This window comes from Phalacrocorax carbo, chromosome 1, assembly GCF_963921805.1.
Source record: "Phalacrocorax carbo chromosome 1, bPhaCar2.1, whole genome shotgun sequence".
In the NCBI taxonomy this organism is placed as follows: domain Eukaryota; kingdom Metazoa; phylum Chordata; class Aves; order Suliformes; family Phalacrocoracidae; genus Phalacrocorax; species Phalacrocorax carbo.
In genome coordinates, this window is record NC_087513.1 from 135,637,616 (window position 1) to 135,657,569 (window position 19,954).

Genomic DNA, 19,954 nt, shown 5'->3' on the forward strand with positions numbered 1-19,954 from the left:
GGGTTGTTTTTTAACTCTAAGAGCACCAGAAGCAGAAGAGTGAGCACGTTGCTGGCTGGTGGCCTGACTCCTGCTCAGACATGTGCTCTCAGCATCACAGCTAGACCCGACATTAGGAGGTGGTTTAACACACCCTTCACATCTCTGTGAAGCTGAAGTCTTGCACAGATGTACTGTCAAAACCTGAATTCTGCTCGGTTTTATGATGACTTTACATTTAGCCTACATTTGCAAAAGAATCCAAACTGAAAATTGGGTGTGCAGGTTGTAACACCCCGTTAACCCATAGGGGCCCCAGGCTTGAACAGAGAGGTGCCTAACCTCCCCCAGGTGACCCTGCAGGGACAGCATCAGCCCTCCAAGAGGCAATATCCCCTCCAATGGCAAAATCTGCCCACATGGACAGATTAGGGGTGTTTTCCAGACCTAGTCTGGAGCAATCTGAAATTGGGCAGGTGGTGGGATCACAAGCTAGCCCCAAAGTTAGGGCACCCTCTAAATCCAGGCTTATATCTCTTGCCCATGGCTGAGATTAAACACCAGGTGCAGAATCTGAATCCCCACTAAAATCTTCCTGTTTAGTCTAACTATCGCACATTACAGTTTTGGTTGAGCCCTTCAAAGTATCCTGAGCCAAAGAAGTGCTTTCCTCAGAAGTGTAAAAAGAAAATAATTTGAAATTATATTTTAAGTACAAAATGAAAGCAAGCTTAATATTTAAGGGTGTCTGCATGACTGAAGAATTGTTTTGGTTTTAAAACCGAAATTTAAGAGACCATAAATCCAGTAATATGGTGTACTGTCTTTACACACTTTTGGAGATAAATCACAATATTTATTTAGAAATGCCATTCATTGACCATATTAATTTTTTGGGGTTTTTTCTGAGTATAACCTCACAAGAAATTTTAGCATGTGTATTTTTAGTGTTTATGGCTAGCAGCTGGATGACAGAATAGACAATATTATTATGGATTATAAAATCAATAATCCACATGCTAAGAAGGATTTATGTAAGAGACCATAACAGCTTAAGCTTCAATAAATAAGATGTAACAGAGGACAGAAATAACAGACATTACCTAAATAAAAACAACAACATTTTTCTATACCAGAAAGGAAAATAATGCATGTAATATTAAAATCAAAATGCATTTTTCAAAAAAGGTAAATAGAATGTATACCATTGCTTTGTAAGAGGTTTAAGTACATATTTGCATGAATTGAAACATGTTTTGAGGCCTGAAAGATCAGAACAAAAGGAGCTTTTCTTGTCTCTGCCCATTTTATCAGCTTCCATGATACCATGATAAAAAAAGAATTTTTTCTTTTTCCCTGTTTGAAGCTCAAATCACAGTCCCTGAGGGAATTCATGAGGCAGCGGAGGAGGCAAAAATAACCTCTATATTTGAATACTACGAAAGCCAAGACATCACAAAGGTATATTGAAGGTGATATTTCATTCAGGGTTTTTTTTTTTGCCCCATATTCCTTTTTATGTGCAGTAGTGCGTTTCCTCTTTTGCAGAGGGAGCATCAGTCTAAACACTGAACATCCTGGCTTTCATGGTTCATGAAAGAAGTAAATGTGATCAAAACATGCTCTTTTTTTTTTTTTGCCTCAGAGATACAGGAGTAGCTTTGATTTCCTTAATTACACCCATCACTCTGGAAAGGTCAGAGTCTAATTTTGGTTACTATTCTGGGAGCAGAAGGAATAATTCTGAATTTTCTTGCCTGCTTTCACAATCCGGTGAGGCTTCCTTCTTTCTTTTACAGGAACAGCTACATCCTCCAGAGATTTGACTGGCATGTGACTCGTCAGTCAACAGGAAATTATTTACAGTTTGATTTTAATTAATTGAGATAACAGAAATGCCTGAAAAATTGTAATCCAAGGACAAACCTCCCCCTCATTGAGAAAAATCGGATCATTTAACACTGTGTTGCCACATGCTCCTTATTTACAAACAAACAAACAAACCCAGCTTAAACTTCTCTGGTTTTCTTTTGTTTGCCTTCCCATTTTGTGTGTGTAGGAAACCCTGAGCATGGCCACAGCAGGTGACGTTTTCCAGATGACCCCCCTGTATCTCAGGGGCTACCGGTGACCCATGGACTGAGAAACGGCCTTTCACACGGTATATTGCAATACTGTCCTTGGGATCCAAAGAGCTGCAGGCTGCAAGGTGCTAACCCTTTTGGCCTTAATCCAGCAACACATTTAAGCATGTGCTTACCATTAAACACCTGAGTTGCCCTCTGGGCTTCGGCTGAATTACCCGTGTCAGAGTGCTCTGCTGGATGACAGCCAGAGCACTCAGCACCGCGCTCTGGTTTCAAGGGGGAAGAGGATGGAGAAAGTTCATCTGCTTGGTGGTGACTAACAAATGCCAAAGATGCTACAGCTCTTTTCGTTAATTGTTGGCCTGATTTATTGCCTCCTGCAGTCAATGGAAGGATCCCTTTGGCCAAAAAGGCTCCACATGATTAGATAGCTAAACCTGTGACTTATCCAGCTTTTCCTGTGACATGACATTGCTAGTGGAGGTAAATCTGGATCATTCCGCTGTTTCACCAATTTACACCATCCCCTACTCACCAATGGATAATGGATGGAACCAACGGATGCCCTTTTTATAGGCTTAACAAAGGCATCATTACAGTAAAACCCACTCGTCAACGTATTTTCTTTTCTTGTTTTGGTTTCCTCTGTTCCTCCGAAACAATGCATCCAGCTTTGAACAACAGTGTGTTTGTAAATACTCTTTCAGGGTGCAATTATGAGTAGTTTATAGTTCATAGGATACTTCTTGCATCCGGTTCTTCTTCTCAGGATATGACCACTAATGCGATTTACCCCCCACTGGTTATGTTGTTGTTTCAGCCAGCTGGTAATTAGGGTTGGAAACTGTGGTGATTCTTTCAGCTCTGACAGCTCTGCATTGACTGATAATATTGGTGATGGGAATGGAATATCTTCAGGGGTTCTTCTGGTGTGGATGCATGTTACTTTCCACTCATCTTTTGCCTGAAGGATTGAATTATCACCTTTTTTCTTTCACACCAAAGGGTAAGGGATCAGTTGCCTCTCTGTGGTTTCAAAGCAAAGGTGGGGATTTCTCCCCAGATGCTCATTTCTGCAGCGTATGCCTGCAGGCCCCCAGAAGACACTTGCTGGCCCCCAGCTGCTGCTGCTGACTCCCAGGTGGGTTGGCAGCCCATCTGGCAGCCTTTGTCACCCCATAAAAATCAGTTTTCCTCCCTTTGCCCCTCCCTGGGAAATGTGTATGCCTGGTGCTTGCTGTGGGCAGCAGTGCAGGTGTTGCAAAGAACAAAGGCTGCCCTGGCAGCTGAGCTGAGGAAGCCCCTCTTCTAGTGAAATCCTGTACCATGGGAGGGAGCTTCATGGCCCTGCACAGCCTCTCCTGAAGAGTGTTTCTCACCTGGAGGGAGGAGGCTGGTGAGGAGGCTGCAGCCTCACCTTGCTCAGGAAATCCTTGCAAACCCCTACTTCTGGGAGCAAAGATGGCTCTACTGCAGCATGTTCCAGGCTGCTGGATTTCCAGCTCTGCTCCTGCCTGCTGGTGCCTGGAGATGTGCAGCCTTGCTAGCCCGGCCTCCTCCTGCCCCGTGCCCATGGCCGTGCCTGGAGAGGCTCCACCGACAGAGCACCCATGGCAGCTCTGCCAGGTTGTGCTGGGACAGACTCCCAGTGACAGCACTTTTGGTGTCAGGCATCATTCCCATAAAAGACATCCCAGAAATGTGGGGTTAGGCGTATAAGCACATGACTAATTCCCAGAACAAAAAGGGAGCTCACAAACACATATACAAAGAAGCTGTGCAAATACTCTTTTTCCCCAAAATAGTCACTGGGCTTCACACTTGTTTGAGCTCTTACTATAGCTTCTCCCTTTCCTTTCAGCAACCCAAAAAAGAAAGATCTCAAGCCTGTCCCACAAACTATGTTTAACCTAACGGAGTGCTTATTTTGTTACAATTAATTTTAAGAAGGTCAGGATTTTATCTCATGCTGATGCTCCTGGAAAAATATTAATTTCATTGAAGACAGTCAAAAGAAGTGGTTCTGGTACTTCATGGTTCTTCTCTTCACGGAGTTTCTATTTGTGTGAAAAACACTCTTTCACATATGTTCTTTCTGAATTCAGGCTAAATCACTCACAACAATTTTAGTCCCCTGAAAGGTATTTTTGGCAAGGGTAATGTTTTCTCAAACATCTTTACCTGCCTCTGTTCACTTCAGAAGACAATGCCCCTAATTTGTTAAATGAATGCAAAAGAATGGCAAGACCGGCTCAGAACAATAGCACAGGTGACCTCGTGCTCTGTCGCTGGTACAGAGATGCCTGTACCTTGGCCTGGTACAAAGAGTTCCCTAATGTTCCCAGAAATACTTAGGAAAGGGAGTAGGAAATGCGGGTCATTCTCAGGTGATGCTTCCCCTCTCCCGGTGCAGCGTCTGGCTGCCAGTGCCTTGGGGATTTGCTGAGCTGAGACATGCTGTGAGGTTTAATAGCCATCTCTGGCATAGCCCTTGAATAACCCTCCCTGGATCCAGTTGGGCTTTGGCCTTCACAACATCCTGTAACAATAAGTTCCCCAGTTTACTTTCCACTGTGTGAAAGAGGACTTCCTCTATTTGTTTTAAGCTTGCGGCCGGCTAATTTCAAAGGATGCCCTTAGTTCTGTGCTAAGGCATGAGGAGGCAGCTATTCCCTACCCACCTTCTCCAGATCATTTAGGATTTATACGCCTCAGTCACCACCCCCTTGACTCCTTTCCAACCTCAGCAATCCCATCCTGTTTAGTCTTTCCTAGTACCTTTGCCTTCCCATACACCTAACCGCACACCTTGCTCTCTGCACCTTTTCTAGTTCTGTGCTCAGCCATGTTCTGCTGTGATGGAAGGAAAGGTTTTGCTTTTTGCAGTATCCTTCCACCCTGTTCCATCTGGCAGGCAACAAGCCATGGGACATGCACCTAGGAGGTTTCCCAGGGACATTGCAGGGCTGTCGCATGGACCGATGGGTCTCCCAGGGGAACCAAGCCCTGCTCCTTAAATAGCACAGTCTGCAAGGGCCTCTCCAAGCAAAATCCATGGGACATTTTACCCCTTCCTATCCCAATGGCTTCTCAGCAGGAGACTGTCAGTCCCTAAAGCTTTCTCCCACCATTCAAAAGCAGCCAAGAAGGACACGTGAAGGGTGCCGAGAGCTGCTCAGCATACATGGCAGATCCCTGGTGCCCGAGCTTCAGCCCAGCACCTGGGCTGGGAAATATTTTTATTAAGAGCAAAGAATCAGTGTATGACCTTAAGTAATTTCCCTCATGAGTTGGGCCTTGCCAAGCAGACTATCGCCCACAAAAATCCTATCTGTCGGCCACGGGGTACACAGCCATCTCAGACGTGCAGGGGAGTTTGAAGCTGAGGCACCAAATGTAGCAGCCCCAAATGGCAGGCCTAGGGTCATTTTAAGTCATTTGATAATAACAGGCCTCCTTCCCTGCTCACTCACATTGGGTTTACTCCATGGATTTCAGCCAAGCCAAACCTTCCTGGGGCTGGCAGAGGAGGCAAGGGATGGAGCAGGCCCTTTGTGCGTGGTGGGCCAGCAGCCAGCTCTTGAGGAGAGCTGAGGACCTGGTCGAAGGACAGCAGTGACATTTACCACGGTGGAAAAACTGGCTGCTGGCAGTCCCACTTCCTCCACTGAAGGGACAGGATGGCTGGGCAGGCAGCTTTTGCGGGGGAGACAGGGCAGGAGGAGAACAAGTTGCTTGTTTCTCCTTGACTTTCCATTTTCCTCATCTGAATAATGATCTTCTGCATTTTCCCAGAAGGGGTACTGCTTTCTTCGAGATGTTATTGCCAAATATCTATCCTAAATGTCACCCAGAGAGAGAGAATAAAATGCATATAAACAGAGCACTAGATGTGAAGGGGTTCTGGGGACCAGAAGCTGATAGAGAAATGACCCTCCTGGGGTGTCATGCAAGCACTGGTGTTGAGTGGAGCCATCTTCTTCTGCAGAGATATCTGAATGAGCATCTGTTGTGGACTAAACAACACTATAGATTGAATTAATCCTTGTGACAGGCGAGCTTTCTGCCAGAAACAATAACATCAGCTGGGAGAGTTAATTCCTAGGTTTGTGTTATTAGCCACCCCAACCAAAGCACATACAAGGCAAGCAGCTCTACAGGATGCTGTGCGGTATATAATTCCTCCATTCTTGCTGTCCCCTGCTTTAATTAGGTGCCATTAATCAGTCACTAGTTAATGAGGAACCCATATCAAAATATTGGGTGGTGTAATACAGCCAGAGCAAGATCCATTCTTGCCACTTGAGCCTCGCAAGCCAGCCCGTACGGAGCTGCATTGCAATTGCAGCTGTTGATTAGGCAGCTGTGAGCCCATCCAAGCCCCATTCCCTTAAATAAGGGGTGAGCATTCCTTTTGCTCCCTCTTCTGCTCCCACCACAACAATGAATGACTGTGAGCAGAGGACTGAGGCCTCATTCTGCTATTTGCTGTACAAATGGGAATAGGCATGGCTGAAACATTCAGAGATATTTTTAAGCCCAAAGTCAAGATAGAAGCCAGCTGGGATTTTCTAAGGCTTTTAGACACCAAATTCCCTGGAAGCTGGAGGATGTGGAAGAGGGAAGACAAAGAGTTGCTAAGATATTTCTGCAGGCTATTTCCACAGAAGTTAGACACCTAAGCTGCTTTACAGGTAGGATTCAGTCTTTTTTTAAAATATCATTGGGCACCTATTTTTATCTTTTAAAATTCTCTCCGTATTTCTTACCTGCAAGTAAGGTTACTCTTCCAATTTTGCACTGAGGGGTGCTTGGGCAGATCACTGACTATGGTTAGTTTTGTAAGTCAGAAATATTTTAATCAGAATATATTAATTACTGGATGCTCAGGAAGGCACAAAGGTCTCCATGCACAGAGCTCAGTGAAGGACCCAAGCTTCAACAGTAAGCAAGAGACAACCAATGGGAGAGAGAAGAACATGCAAATATGGAAATCTAATTATTATAAAAATGTATTCGTTTAAAATAGCACATGAAATTATGATAACTTATCAGTTTCTTCCAACTATTTTTAGTCGCCTCTTCCAAGTGCATCTCTCCTATCCACAAAATATTGACTAATGCAAAAAGTACAGCGTCAATGAAGGATCATTAAAGTGGGATGCTCTGACATATGATCAGCCTATTCCTGGGTACTGTTTATTCAGTGTTTGCAGCAATCACTGTGGCACAAGGACTTCAGAGATGACTTTTTTCTTCCAATTATCTACTTTCTGTTGTATGTGTTTGCTGTACAGTATCAATCCTAACTTAGGATACAGCTTTTTGCCACTTGAAATTATTCCACAGCCTTTTATAAAACAAACTGAAAACCTAATAGAAATTATCAGAAGATCATAAAAATTTTTGTACTTGGTTGCCTCACTTGTGTTTTCTTCCATCTCCTTATCCATATGCAATTGATAGCAACTGCATTATGGAACAAGATATGAGTGTTGGCTTTGAAAATAAAATTGGGTTTTCTATCACAATCACTTATTATAGTTATTGTTCTTTGTTTTCTGCAAACTGGCTTTATGAAAATGGTCTTTGACTTGCAATCATTTTCTAGGCTTTTTAGTTATAGTACACACTCCCCAGGAGACAAAGTGACAATGTATTGACGAGGGGAAAATGAAGATTTCACTGAGTAGCTGTGGAGTCTTATGTAGTATTTTTCATTTTTGAACTCTCTTTAGTTACTATTTCTGTAACAGTTTCCTGCCAACCAACTCTGACACTCTGGATATTGCTTTGAATAGTAACTCACCATATTTTTGGATGTCTAGCATCCCTGGCATCCTACATCTCATGCACAATGAGACCAGTTTATCCCAGGCATATGAGACTCACTGTGTAAGAGATGCTGAGCCTGTCTGTGTTCACCATGTCTGATGCATCTGGAAGGAGCTGTGATAGCTGCACATACCGGAGGGGGCACATTGAGCCCGTTGTACCTGGGTGGCACCAGAGTGACCACTGACATGATGCAGAACTCATCTGCACACAAACAGAAAACCCAGGGTAGCGGGACCCAGTGTACCTGGGCTCATCTGCTCACATGGACGGTAGGGCTCTCAGATTTGTTGGACTTCTGTCACCCTCTAAACACATTTTGACAAATATTAATTTTCATCCCCTTTCCCTCTTGCCTTGTATGGTCCACTTCTTGAGACAATCCTCCCAGTCTGATAATCCTGCCCTTTGAGCCATTTCACAAATAGATGCCTAGGATACCACAGAGCGTGGTCTCTGTTCACTGGAAAGTAAAACATTTTGGAATTTCCCAATTCCAAACCAGGTGTCAAAGAAAGATAGGGAGTTTTTTTCCCTAGTGAAGATCACCTTTCAGTAGAACGTGTCTCTCATTATCTTTTTGGTAAAACACTGTTCTTTTCTAAGCAGGGTGACAGCCTTACTAGCTTGACATTGAAATATTCTTTAAGCCAGCCATGGTGGCAGCATAAGTAGTTTGATCCTTTACTGTAATGGATCACTCACTCAAACTGAAGCCCAATTACAAATTGTCCAGCCAGATGGCTCAAGGCCAGTGGACTGACTGCAGTCTGGTGAAGATCTCAGAGCAGGCATATATAATGATGTAATGGCATCTGCCTAATGATCCAGTTTTGCCCCAACTACAGCCAAAGAAAGAAAAAAATCTTTCAAATATTTGTTTGAATTTGTAAAGGTTTTTTTTTTGACAGCTAGGCTTGCATAATTTTTACAGGCAAGTTAAATATGGTAACATTCAAATTTGCCTTCATAAATATTCACAGATGCTGGATTCGAAGTTTACCCATGTGGATGTTTGCTCTGCAAGAGTTAGTACTTTCATCCAGTTGGTGCAGAGAAATTGTATTACTAGACTTCTGTGACCAATTACAAGTAAATTGCTACATGGACATTAACCAAGCACATCTGAAAAAACAAATTTTTTGAGGATGCAAGATTTCTGTAAACACTGGGTTGAAGCAAACAGGTTAAATGTGTTTTAAAGTTTTCTTTTCATTCTTAATTATCCCCCAAGCACTAATCACAGCAATATTTTAAACGTCCATAAAGAGGGTTCTTTAACATGGCTGCTTGTTCGATGTTGACTTTCTGAACCTTAGAGGCTGAAGTAGATGCAGAAGTGGAGACGAAGGATAACGTCATTAACTGATTATATTTATCACTTTAAGCATTTGTAATACTGTTTAAAAAGCATTTCCTTATGTACACCAGCTAGACTATAACTCTGCTGTATACTACCAAACTTCAATGTGAAACAATAAGGAGCATTGCAATAAACAGGCATTTCCTTATATGAATAATTTGGTCCCTGAATAAGCTTGAGCAAAGACTACTGAAATGTATTTGCTTTGACAGTCAGTGCTTATCTGATGCTCAAAACCTATTTATGACATTCATTTCTATAAGTAGCACAGAGCTTCTAGGATGCCAGTGAAATGCATTTTTTTGTGACACGGGTAATCTTTCATCTCTCTGTGGACTATAGAATTCCCACATAATGCCATGGTAAAAACATCTGCATCTCAGTGCAAAGGAAATGATCACGGTTTTTAGAACCTATGCATTTAGAGTTGTGCCTCTTCCTTTTTAAGATTAAATTCCTTCATATGCCTACAAATAAAAAGTAATGCATATTTGGTTCAGTGTTATATTTTCTGAATTCAGCTCTGTGTTCATTTCTCTCTTTTTCTCTTTCTGTTTCTGAAAAGAGACAACAAGGATCTGAAAATCCACCAGGGTTTCAAGCTGCTGCGGTTCCAGTGGTTTAGATCTGCCTTCACTAATGAAAAAACAATAATCCCCTTCTACAAGCCCCACTTTTAAAACCATCCTTTATTTTAAGCTTTTCAAGATGCCTATGTTTCTGTCAGTATCAGATTAAATTCCTACCACATAAGTAAAATTTTGTGGAATGAATTTGCAGAACAAAGCAAAAGAACAAACACTCTGTTATTGAGAAACAACGTCTTTCTGAAGAACAACACCTTTGTTTTCATTTCCCTCAAAAAAGACAATGTGCAATACTCCCATAGCAATACCCTAGTGAAAGTGGTTTACTCTTTTTTATAACACTCAAAATTGAATTATCACTGGCTCCTCCGTTGTAGAAACAGCCAGACAGCCTCCTAACACTGTGAACGCACTTGTGCTAAAAATTACATGTACAGTATTGCTTACTGATGCTTATGGTCAGTGTTGACATGAACTCCATGGTGAGCTACTTCAGGGCATGCATGTGGTACCTCTTTCAGTCTGAGTATCCACCACCTCCAGTCATTGCAGCATCTGATGTCTCTGTTAGACTTTACTTCTACGAATATTTAACTACTAGATCTAATGTCGGGGGGATGTCCTTTTTGATAAATCTAGGGCCTTTGATTCACCAATCACCTACCTGCATGCATTTTAGATCTATCTCAGAGATTCATGCTGGGGTTACAGTAAAATAAATACTCAGTCTCAGATTCACCAGTGTGAATGTCTTCTTTTAGTCTGCTGTTCACATCTCTGGCTCCCATCATTATAAAATCATATCCAAGCAGGTCAGCCCTGGAAGATAAATCATGTCAGCACAAAGCTGGTTTGTGAGCTCTGATTTCTTGGCTTTGTTAGGCCTGCAGGGCTTGTGAATCTCCACACATTGTAGTCTGTACTTTAAGACCAACCCACTCTGAAGGCTTGGATTTTTTTCCCTGAGCACAAGTAAGCTGTTACAAAACCATTTGTGACAACATGAGATGAGTAATAAAAGACAAGAGGTCTGTCTTCCAGGAACAGTGCTACAATGAAGCTGCAATGTCATTATACAAGTTGATTTGAGCTCAGGTAACAAAAGTTTCTTTTGGGGTCAGATGGGATGTACCTCTTGGGTTGCTGGGGTACCTTTGCTGCTGGGGTTTTGTAAATTTATTGCACTTCTGGTTTCAGAGCCCTGGAAATTCACTTTAGTGAATTCACACAACATTCTTCCCTTTCACGGTGATTTTGCAGTTTCTTCAGATGCCAATATCACAGCCCATTTTATTGATGAAGCAAAGACACTCTAAAGAAGCATTATGTTTTTGCATGTAATAGGGTGTTTGTATCAGTTCTTTCACCTCATATACTATGAGGAGATATAATCCAAAAACTGGAATTGTCTGTGTATGGAGATAAAACCTACTCCTCAAGTTCTACTAAAAGTCCCCCACAACACGGTAGTGGCCACCTTTTGAGATCCCAATAAACACTCAAAAACTTGTTATGCTTTCCTTTCAAAACCAGAGATCTTCTAAAACTGTGACTCGAACCCTGTCTGCTAACTCCAAACTTCTCTCACCACGCCCTGCATTGCTACTCCATAAGACCAACTCCAGATTACCTGCTAAACCCCCCTCACCCTCTGTCCTCCAGACCTGCCTGGCTCCTGCCTCCCCACAAGCACACCGCATGCACCTCCAGGGAGCCTGTGTCATACAGCTGCCTGACCTCCAGTGTTGTGGCTCCTTGTGCTGTGCATCTACGCTGTGCAAATGTGAAAAACTGGGGGACAGGCCAAGCTGAGGGACTGCTCAAGGCCTACCATATCTCAGATATTTGCAGCACTGCTGCCTCTTTCTTGGTTCACAGTCCCATGCAGCTGACACAGCTGACCAACATGACCCTGCTCCCCGGCAGTTCCAGTCCCATGAGATCTGAGGTGGCAGAGGATTGGACTACTACAACCAGGAGCGAGCCACCGCTTAGCTACCCGTGGGTGCCAGCACACTGAAAGGCCTATTAGAAGAAGCAAACCTGGATACTGAAGTCCTTCAACTGCCATGTGAAACATACTCCTTCCACACCAGGTAACCTGATTTAATCCCTCTCCCACAGGTCTGTTCTACCAGAGAAGGAAGTTGGGAGGTGGCTAGACATGGAACTGCACTTCACGTGTTTAGCAGCAGCAGTTTGGAGACAGCTTGCTACAGAGAGTAACTCATTTTGACCAGTGGGACTACTTTCACGATGGCACTTCATTGTGGCTGGGAACTGATAGCTCACTCTCCCAGCATAGCCCCGACGTGAGTCTGCACCCCTGAAGTTGAAGGGAGGTATGCCACTGACTCCCCTGGCAGGAGTCTCCCTTTGGCTCTGGGCTCACATACACCATTTGCCAGGTATTCTTCTCTGTACACTGTATGATGGCACCCAAATCTTACTGCAGTTGATTGAATTCTCTCCATTGCCCAGAGGGATGGTTGAAGCCAGGCCATAGCAGACACTGAATGTTTTGAGAGCAGGAGTAACAAAAGGTCATACAAGTGAGGAAAAAGTTAGTTCATTAGATTCTGATAGATACAACAAATATCAATACAAATACAAAAACGCACTGGGTATAATAGTACAGCACTGTGAATTGTGAAGCTGTGTTTATTCCTTTGAATTCAAGGAGGAAGGAAAGGATTTTTGTGGTTCTGGCGCTGGGCCAGCCAGTTTGCCTTGCCCTAGCTCCCAGCTTTTGGAAACGGGAACTGGCTGCTACCTCTGCCCCTGCCTGCCCACAGGCAGGCTCAAGCTGCCCTGTTCCCAACTGCTGCCACTCCATTCCCTCCCCCAGCAGCACACTCGGGGCTTTCTTCACTCATCCTTTGTTGTCACACACGGCAATTTTCAGATACACATCTCTGCAGCTGCTTGCACTATAATGTATGCTCTCACAAGCCGTGAGTGTTTTAAATTGTCTGTGGAGTACAGCGGAAGTAGTCTCTTCTGGGTTCCCCAAGTAACCAGAGCATGCATTTTTCCAAAGAAATACTCAAAAACTTTGGACTGTGTATAGGTGATCATCCAAGGTCCTTTACTGGGCTGCAAAATCTCTTCTGTTTTTAAATCCTCATTAGTAACTGAGAGTTTATTCTTGCATTTTTAGTCCTTAAAAATGCCTAGGCCTTGTGGTAGCCCTTTGCAGAAGGGTACATTTTCATTCGTGATAATTGCTGGAAAGTGTCGTTCCCAATAATCCTCACTAGTACCATTCAAGGATTTAGAAACTGCTTTTAGATACAGGCACAGCTCTGCAAATCGCCTAAGACAGAGCCATGGATGATGGGAATACAGAGGTCACTTGAGTAATGAATTGTGAACTCTGCATCCTGTCAGATGGTATTACAGAGGGAGGAGAAAGGAAAATAATGGTTTTTTCATTCCTTTGAAGAAATGCTGTGGGACTGGGGAGACTATACTCTTCCCTGCAAGAAATAAGAGTTTTCCCAGTTTGGCTGGATGACCACATTAAACTGGCAACTGCATCATGACAGGACATGCTAAGAAATCCAAGCCTGGATCATTTGAGAATGAAAGTAAAAAATCTGTCATTTAACAAGAAAAATTGTAACAGTGTTGTGAGAGCCATCAGCAGACTGTGCCTGACTTCCAGTTACACTGTGGTTCACACAAGGGTTTTGAGTCCTTGAGGCCGATTGTCTGGTAGAAAAAATGTTGGCGCGCTCTCTGTGTAGCACTCCTAGTTACTCACACTAGTAGATCTACTTAAGGTGGGGCGCTACCTTCCTAATTGTCCTGAACAAGGCTGGTATGGATGAAGATGCCATCAGATCACTGAAGCTAAATGATACTGCTTTGAGGGAGAGAAAAGGAAAGCCAATTTTTTGTCTGAGCAATACTCCTGACAGGGTTTATTGCTTCCTGATGAGATCAGATGAATAATGGCTTTGTACAGTGTCACCAAATGGGGTAAAACTTCAGCATGGTTACATCTTGGGTGGTGGTGGTGGGTCTCTGCTGCGACAAGGGGATGAAATGCAGCTGAGAGAGATAAGCACTGCGAAGAGCAGGCTATTGCATACACTGCTGTTTCAGGCAGGTCAGCAGAGAAGAGTGAAAACAAAGCAAGAGCGGTATCCAGCGTGGGATAAACTAGCAACAGTTCTGCCCCAGAAGTATGGCTGGCCAGGCTCATAATGGCAAGGGCACGGATCCACATTTCTTTGTCCCCAGGCACCAGCAGACATGCATGCCCCATGCATGCCCCCCACCCCAGCAGCAGTATGGTGACGAGAGACAGCAAGGGCTGTGCTAAGGAACAGAACATGAGTGGTTTTGTTTGTTTGCCTGCTTTTCCCTATGGAAAGGCCTTGATTTCTGCTATCTGCTCCCAACTGGAGCAGCTTGAAGCCTGTAATGGGGTAAACCACAAGGGGTGGCCATGAAGGAAGTGTGGATGCCCTGCACATGGGAACCTCTCAAAGAACAAGTCCCACTTGAAATACACCAGCAAAGCAGCCCTCTGCTACATATACAGGTGTACCCCTGTAATTCTTTATTTCAAATCATCATGAATGACAGTATCAAGCCCTCTTTTGAGGTTCTTCATCCTTACACCTCACAGAGGATGATATCATCTCAGTTTTACAGAGAGGGAACCTGCAGCAAAGGAAGAGCATCCAAGAGGCACAAGGTCACCATCAAGCCAATGGTGCAGCCAAGAACAGATTGCAACATATTCAGTGCATGCATCATATAAATATCTGCTCATCTTGCTGCTTGTGCTGTACAGACTGAACAAGAAGCTCAATGTCCAGGTCACTACAGAAGCAGAGTTTGTTGTCTCCAATGTAGTCATGGGTTCTAACTATTGTTTCTGTGGAAATAAAGAATGAAAATGGGTGGATTTTGGGTTTTTTCCCTGTTATATCTCTGTGAACACTTCAGTCTTGGGTATAATGCCTAAGATTTTTCTGAGTCCTGTATTAAAATTTCATCTCTTCAGCAAGATGTAAAAGGGTTAATTTTTGCTTCCTGCAAAACCAGTAAAGTCTGCAGCTTTGTCCAACTAAACAATTAACACTTCAAAGTTTCTACTGGTCAGAGCTAACTGATAACAACCTGAATATGCTGGTGCTTGGCCAGTTTATTATTCAAATTAAATATTTCAAAGGAGTTCAGACTGGGACATCACGCCTTTGAAGCTATGGAAAGACCCCAGCTTCGGGTTACCATTTCAAAGAGGTTTTTACAACAACTTTTAGATGCAGCAATGTCAGGTGGTGGCCAGAGAATTGATTTGCAAACTGGCTAGACTGAATAAGCTGGGACTGGCTTAGCTGAAACAACACATTAGGTGTTCTGCAAATGGCACTGTAAGACACCCTTGGAAAGGTGTTATTAACTGGAAGCATGAGGCAGAATATCACTGAATTTTCAGGCTGTGCATTTGCTCAGAAAGAGAGATGTGTCAGGAATTTTTACAACGATGAAAACCCAAGGAAGAGCAGAATCGGTTATTTCTGTCTGGGTGTGATCAGAACTCACAGTTAGGTGTAGCTCTCCTCTTGACCTCAGTCACATTGTGAACCTCGACCTGACCATTGCAAAGCAGGACTGCTAAACATAAGCATTCAGAATTCATAAATCAGTCATCTAAAGTATGAAATATAAAATTTAAGGCATTAAGATTTAAAAATATTACTGCATTGGGTTTTAGTCTTTATTTATTTACAAGCTTGAACCTTTAGGGTTTACATTTTAAAACTTTCCTCATATAGGCTAGCATTTTTTTCAATTGTATCATAGCAGCCACAATCATAGACTAAGGTCCCTTTTTGATGGGTGTTGTACTAACACAAAGCAAAATCAAGGTCTCATTTATAAAGGCTCTTAAAGCCACAAATCATAAAAACATTGCATGGCCTGAGTGATTTTGACAACTGAGTCCTATTTTCACCATTTCTTAGACATTTCGTCTCCTATATCCCATTGAAAGCTACTTAGTGTTGCAAAGCTAAATAGAAAACATTCTAAGTAGCCTTAAAAATCTGAGCCTTCCCATCTGAGGTCACCTGACATCAAAGCTGACATCTTAAGAAAAAAAAACTGAATAAGACAAGGTGGAAACAAATTATAAAGAATAAAACCAAGACACTATCTTTAAAGAGACCCCAACAACTTCTTTCAGTACTCACCAACACTGTCCAAGTTAACCTACAGGGAGAATTTAAGACAGCTAACACAAAACATTAAATTTAACTTGCATCCCAGGATCTCTCCCTTTGCTCCATAAGCCCTTTAACCCTATTTGTTCAGTTCAGTTTTTCCATTCTTAGGGTGACAGGAATAACCTTCTAAGGACATATTATCTAACAATGATATTTCTATTCTTTTTCTGCTAGAAAGCTGAATTGAACTTGCCTTCCCTCATGCGGCTACTATAGGATTGTGTTTAAATATTTTATGACTGCATTTTAGCGTATTGTCAAATAATTTCATATGTAAGACTGATCTTTATCCTACTGATTTGAATTTTGTCAATCCATTTGATCATTTGATCAGAACGGCTGCATTATTACAGTTGCAGGCTTGGTCAGTTATTTGTCCAACTCTAGACATGGGAGAGATGGACTGGTGTAGGTGAGGTGTAATTCCCATGAGTCAGGCCTTATTGAATGAAAACCCCATGGGAATGACTTACACATCCAAGGGATTTGGCCATAATGTTATAAAATGCAGACTTACTCTCCTCATCAGGTCATGAGGATGCAGATCAAAGAGGCAAATGGATGGTTTTTCTGGCTTGATGGTATGGCATACTTCAGTCAAAGATCAAAGGAGAAGCCTAAGAGACTAATGTAAGGTGGGGGTTGCAGCAGACACCCTCTTACAGATGCTGGTGAAATTATACTGGCATGTGGCTTCATCAGTCAGAATGAAAATCCAAGCATAGAGAAAAATGAAACATAAGCAGGTAACCTCCTAACGCTAATTGAACCCTCTGGGCAATGATTGACAGAGGCGTAACCAGCATAATGCTTTCTGAGTATTATATTTGTAATGAAACAAATCATTTGATGGCTACAGATTGTTTCCTGCCCTCTATGCAGCACTGCCCATGATGAAGATCTCGGTTCAAATGTATTTCAGAAGAGGAAGACTGCCTTCTGAGGAAGATCATAGAATCATAGAATCATATAATGTCCTGAGTTAGAAGGGACCCACAAGCATCATCAAATCCAACTCCTGTCCCTGCACAGGAAAACCCCAAGTCCCCAGTCTGCATGTATATCCAGAGTTGTTGTGCCTCAGGTGTAAAATCCAGCACTTGCCCTTGTTAAACTTCATACAGTTGGTGATTGCCCAGCTCTCTGGGCAACCTGTCTAGATCATAGAGAGTCACAGAATCACAGAAGGGTAGGGGTTGGAAGGGATCTCTGGAGATCATCTTGTCCAACCCCCCTGCTTGAGCACAGAACCTAGAGCAGGGGGCACAGGACCCCATCCAGGCGGGTTTTGTATGTCTCCAGGGAAGGAGAATCCACAACCTCCCTGGGCAGCCTGTGCCACTGCTCTGGCACCCTCACAGGAAAGAAGTTTTTTCTCATATTGAGGTGGAACTTCCTGTGTTCCAACTTGTGCACATCGCCCCTTGTCCTGTCATTGGGCACTACTGAAAAGAGCTTAGTCCCATCATCCTGACACCCACCCTTTAAATATTTATAGGTATTGATGAAATCCCCCCTCAGTCTTATCTTCTCCAGGCTAAACAAACCCAAGTCTCTCAGCCTTTCCTCATAAAGGAGATGGTCCAGTCCCCTGATCGTCTTGGTAGCTCCCCGCTGGACTTGCTCAAGCAGTTCCACATCCTTCTTAAACTGGAGGGCCCAAAACTGGACACAGTACTCCAGATGTGGTCTCACTAGGGCAGAGTAGAGGGGGAGGATAACCTCTCTCGATCTGCTGGCCGCACTCCTTTTAATGCAGCCCAGGATACTGTTGGCCTTCTTGGCCCCAAGGGCACAGTGCTGGCTCAGGGTCAGCTAGCTGTCCACCAGAACACCCAGGTCATTTTCAGCAGAGACGCTTTCCAGCAGGTCAGCCCCCAGCCTGTACTGGTGCATGGGGTTGTTCCTCCCCAAGGGCAGGACCTTGCACCTTGCTCTTGTTGAATTTCATGAGGTTCCCCTTGGCCCAGCTCTCCAGCCTGTCCAGGTGTCACTGGATGGCAGCACAGCCTTCTGGTGTATCAGCCACTCCTCCCAGCTTGGTGTCAGCAGCAAACTTGCTGAGGGTACACTCTACCCCATCGTCCAGGTCATTGATGACTGTGTTGAACAGGACTGGACCAAGCACAGACCCCTGGGGAACACCACTAGTGACAGGCCTCCATCCAGACTCTGCTGCATTGATCACGACCCTGAGTTCTGTTGTTGAGCCAGTTCTCAATCCACTCAGTCCACTCATCCAACCCACACTTCCTTAGCTTGCCTGTAAGGATGCTATGGGAGACAGTGTCAAATGCCTTACTGAAGTCAAGATAGACAACATGCACTGCTCTCCCTTTGTTGACCCAGCCAGTCACACCATTATAGAAGGCTATCAGGTTGGTCAAGCATGATGTCCCCTTGTTGAATCCATGCTGACTACTTCTGATAACCTTCTTTTCTTCTACATGCCTGGAGATGACCTCCAGGATGAACTGCTCCATCACCTTTCCGGGGATGGAGGTGAGGCTGACTGGCCTCATATGCATATGCATATGCACCAATCTTGAGCTCGGAGGAAATGGTCCTTGAATACTGTCCAGCTCACTCTGCAGGGCCTCTCTGCACTCGAGAGTGTCAACAGCTCCTCCCAGTTTTGTGTCATCAGCAAACTTAATTAGTATTGTTTCAAGTCCTGCATCCAAGTCATTAACAAAGAGATTAAAGAGTACCGGCCCCAAGATGGATCCCAGTGGAACCCCACTAGTGACTGGCTGCCAGCCTGATGTAACCCCGTTTACTATGACCCTTTGAGCCTGACCCATCAGCCAATTGCTGATGAACCAGTGTAAACTGAGCAGGTAACTTCTAAAGATGTGAATGGCTGCAAAAGGCCACATCAATCCACCCTTCTTTGACTTAACTGAGAGTTTTGTGGTTTGGGTTGGTTGGTGGTTTGGTATTATTTTTTGCTTAAGTTTAAAAAGAACAGTAGAAAATAATAGAAAATAAGCCATTCTTAGACTGGGGTCTAAGCCTGTTCTGATGGATTTGTACAAATGGAAAACCAACACAAGTTACAACACATCACCTATATAAGCTTTTAGGCCCTGTTTCCACGTGGCTATAAACTAGCATAAATGTGGTCCTGAGGGAATGTTGGGTTTTATGAGAGGACTTGGCTTGCAGCGATACAACTCTGAACATAGCTGTACATACAATGACTGCTACATGAAGCTGCATCCCAGAAACAGCTTCAGTGATGACCCCAGGACTTGGTACTTGGCCTATAAATTGTCTCTGGTAGGCAGCAGCCCTTGGTCTGGTCCAGCCCGACCACCAGTCCCAGCTGCTTCAGAGACAGCCCCCAGAGGCAGCCCATTCTGTCTGCTGCCATCATTACAAGGCCAGCCAGGCTAATGGGAGGCTGTACAAAACATTGAGATCTGACAGTGTTGCAGATGGGTAAATGCACTTCCAGGGACGTTCTAAACCCCAGGGATACAGTAATTTTTCACTGGAAATACCAAGGCTTATGTGGTACTGGCCTGAAGGGTGCTGCTACAGACAGGCAATCTGGTATATGTTGACTTTGGTTGACTTTGAGGCTGTGCAGGAAACAAAATCCAATCACACATCAGTTTTAAACTGCATAACCTGTAGAGTGCAATGCATTTTTTCATAAGCAAATGAACTATACTGGTATAACTAGATAACCCTATCCCCAGTATGGAAGTTGCACCATATAAAACCTCCTAGGAACATTAGAGCAGCACACACTTTTGTCTGCTGTCAAAGCCCAGGAAGTCCTTTCAACAGATTATAGCAGTTAGAGCTGGTTAGATTTCTGAATACGTTTAAGCAAGGAAATTTCAATCA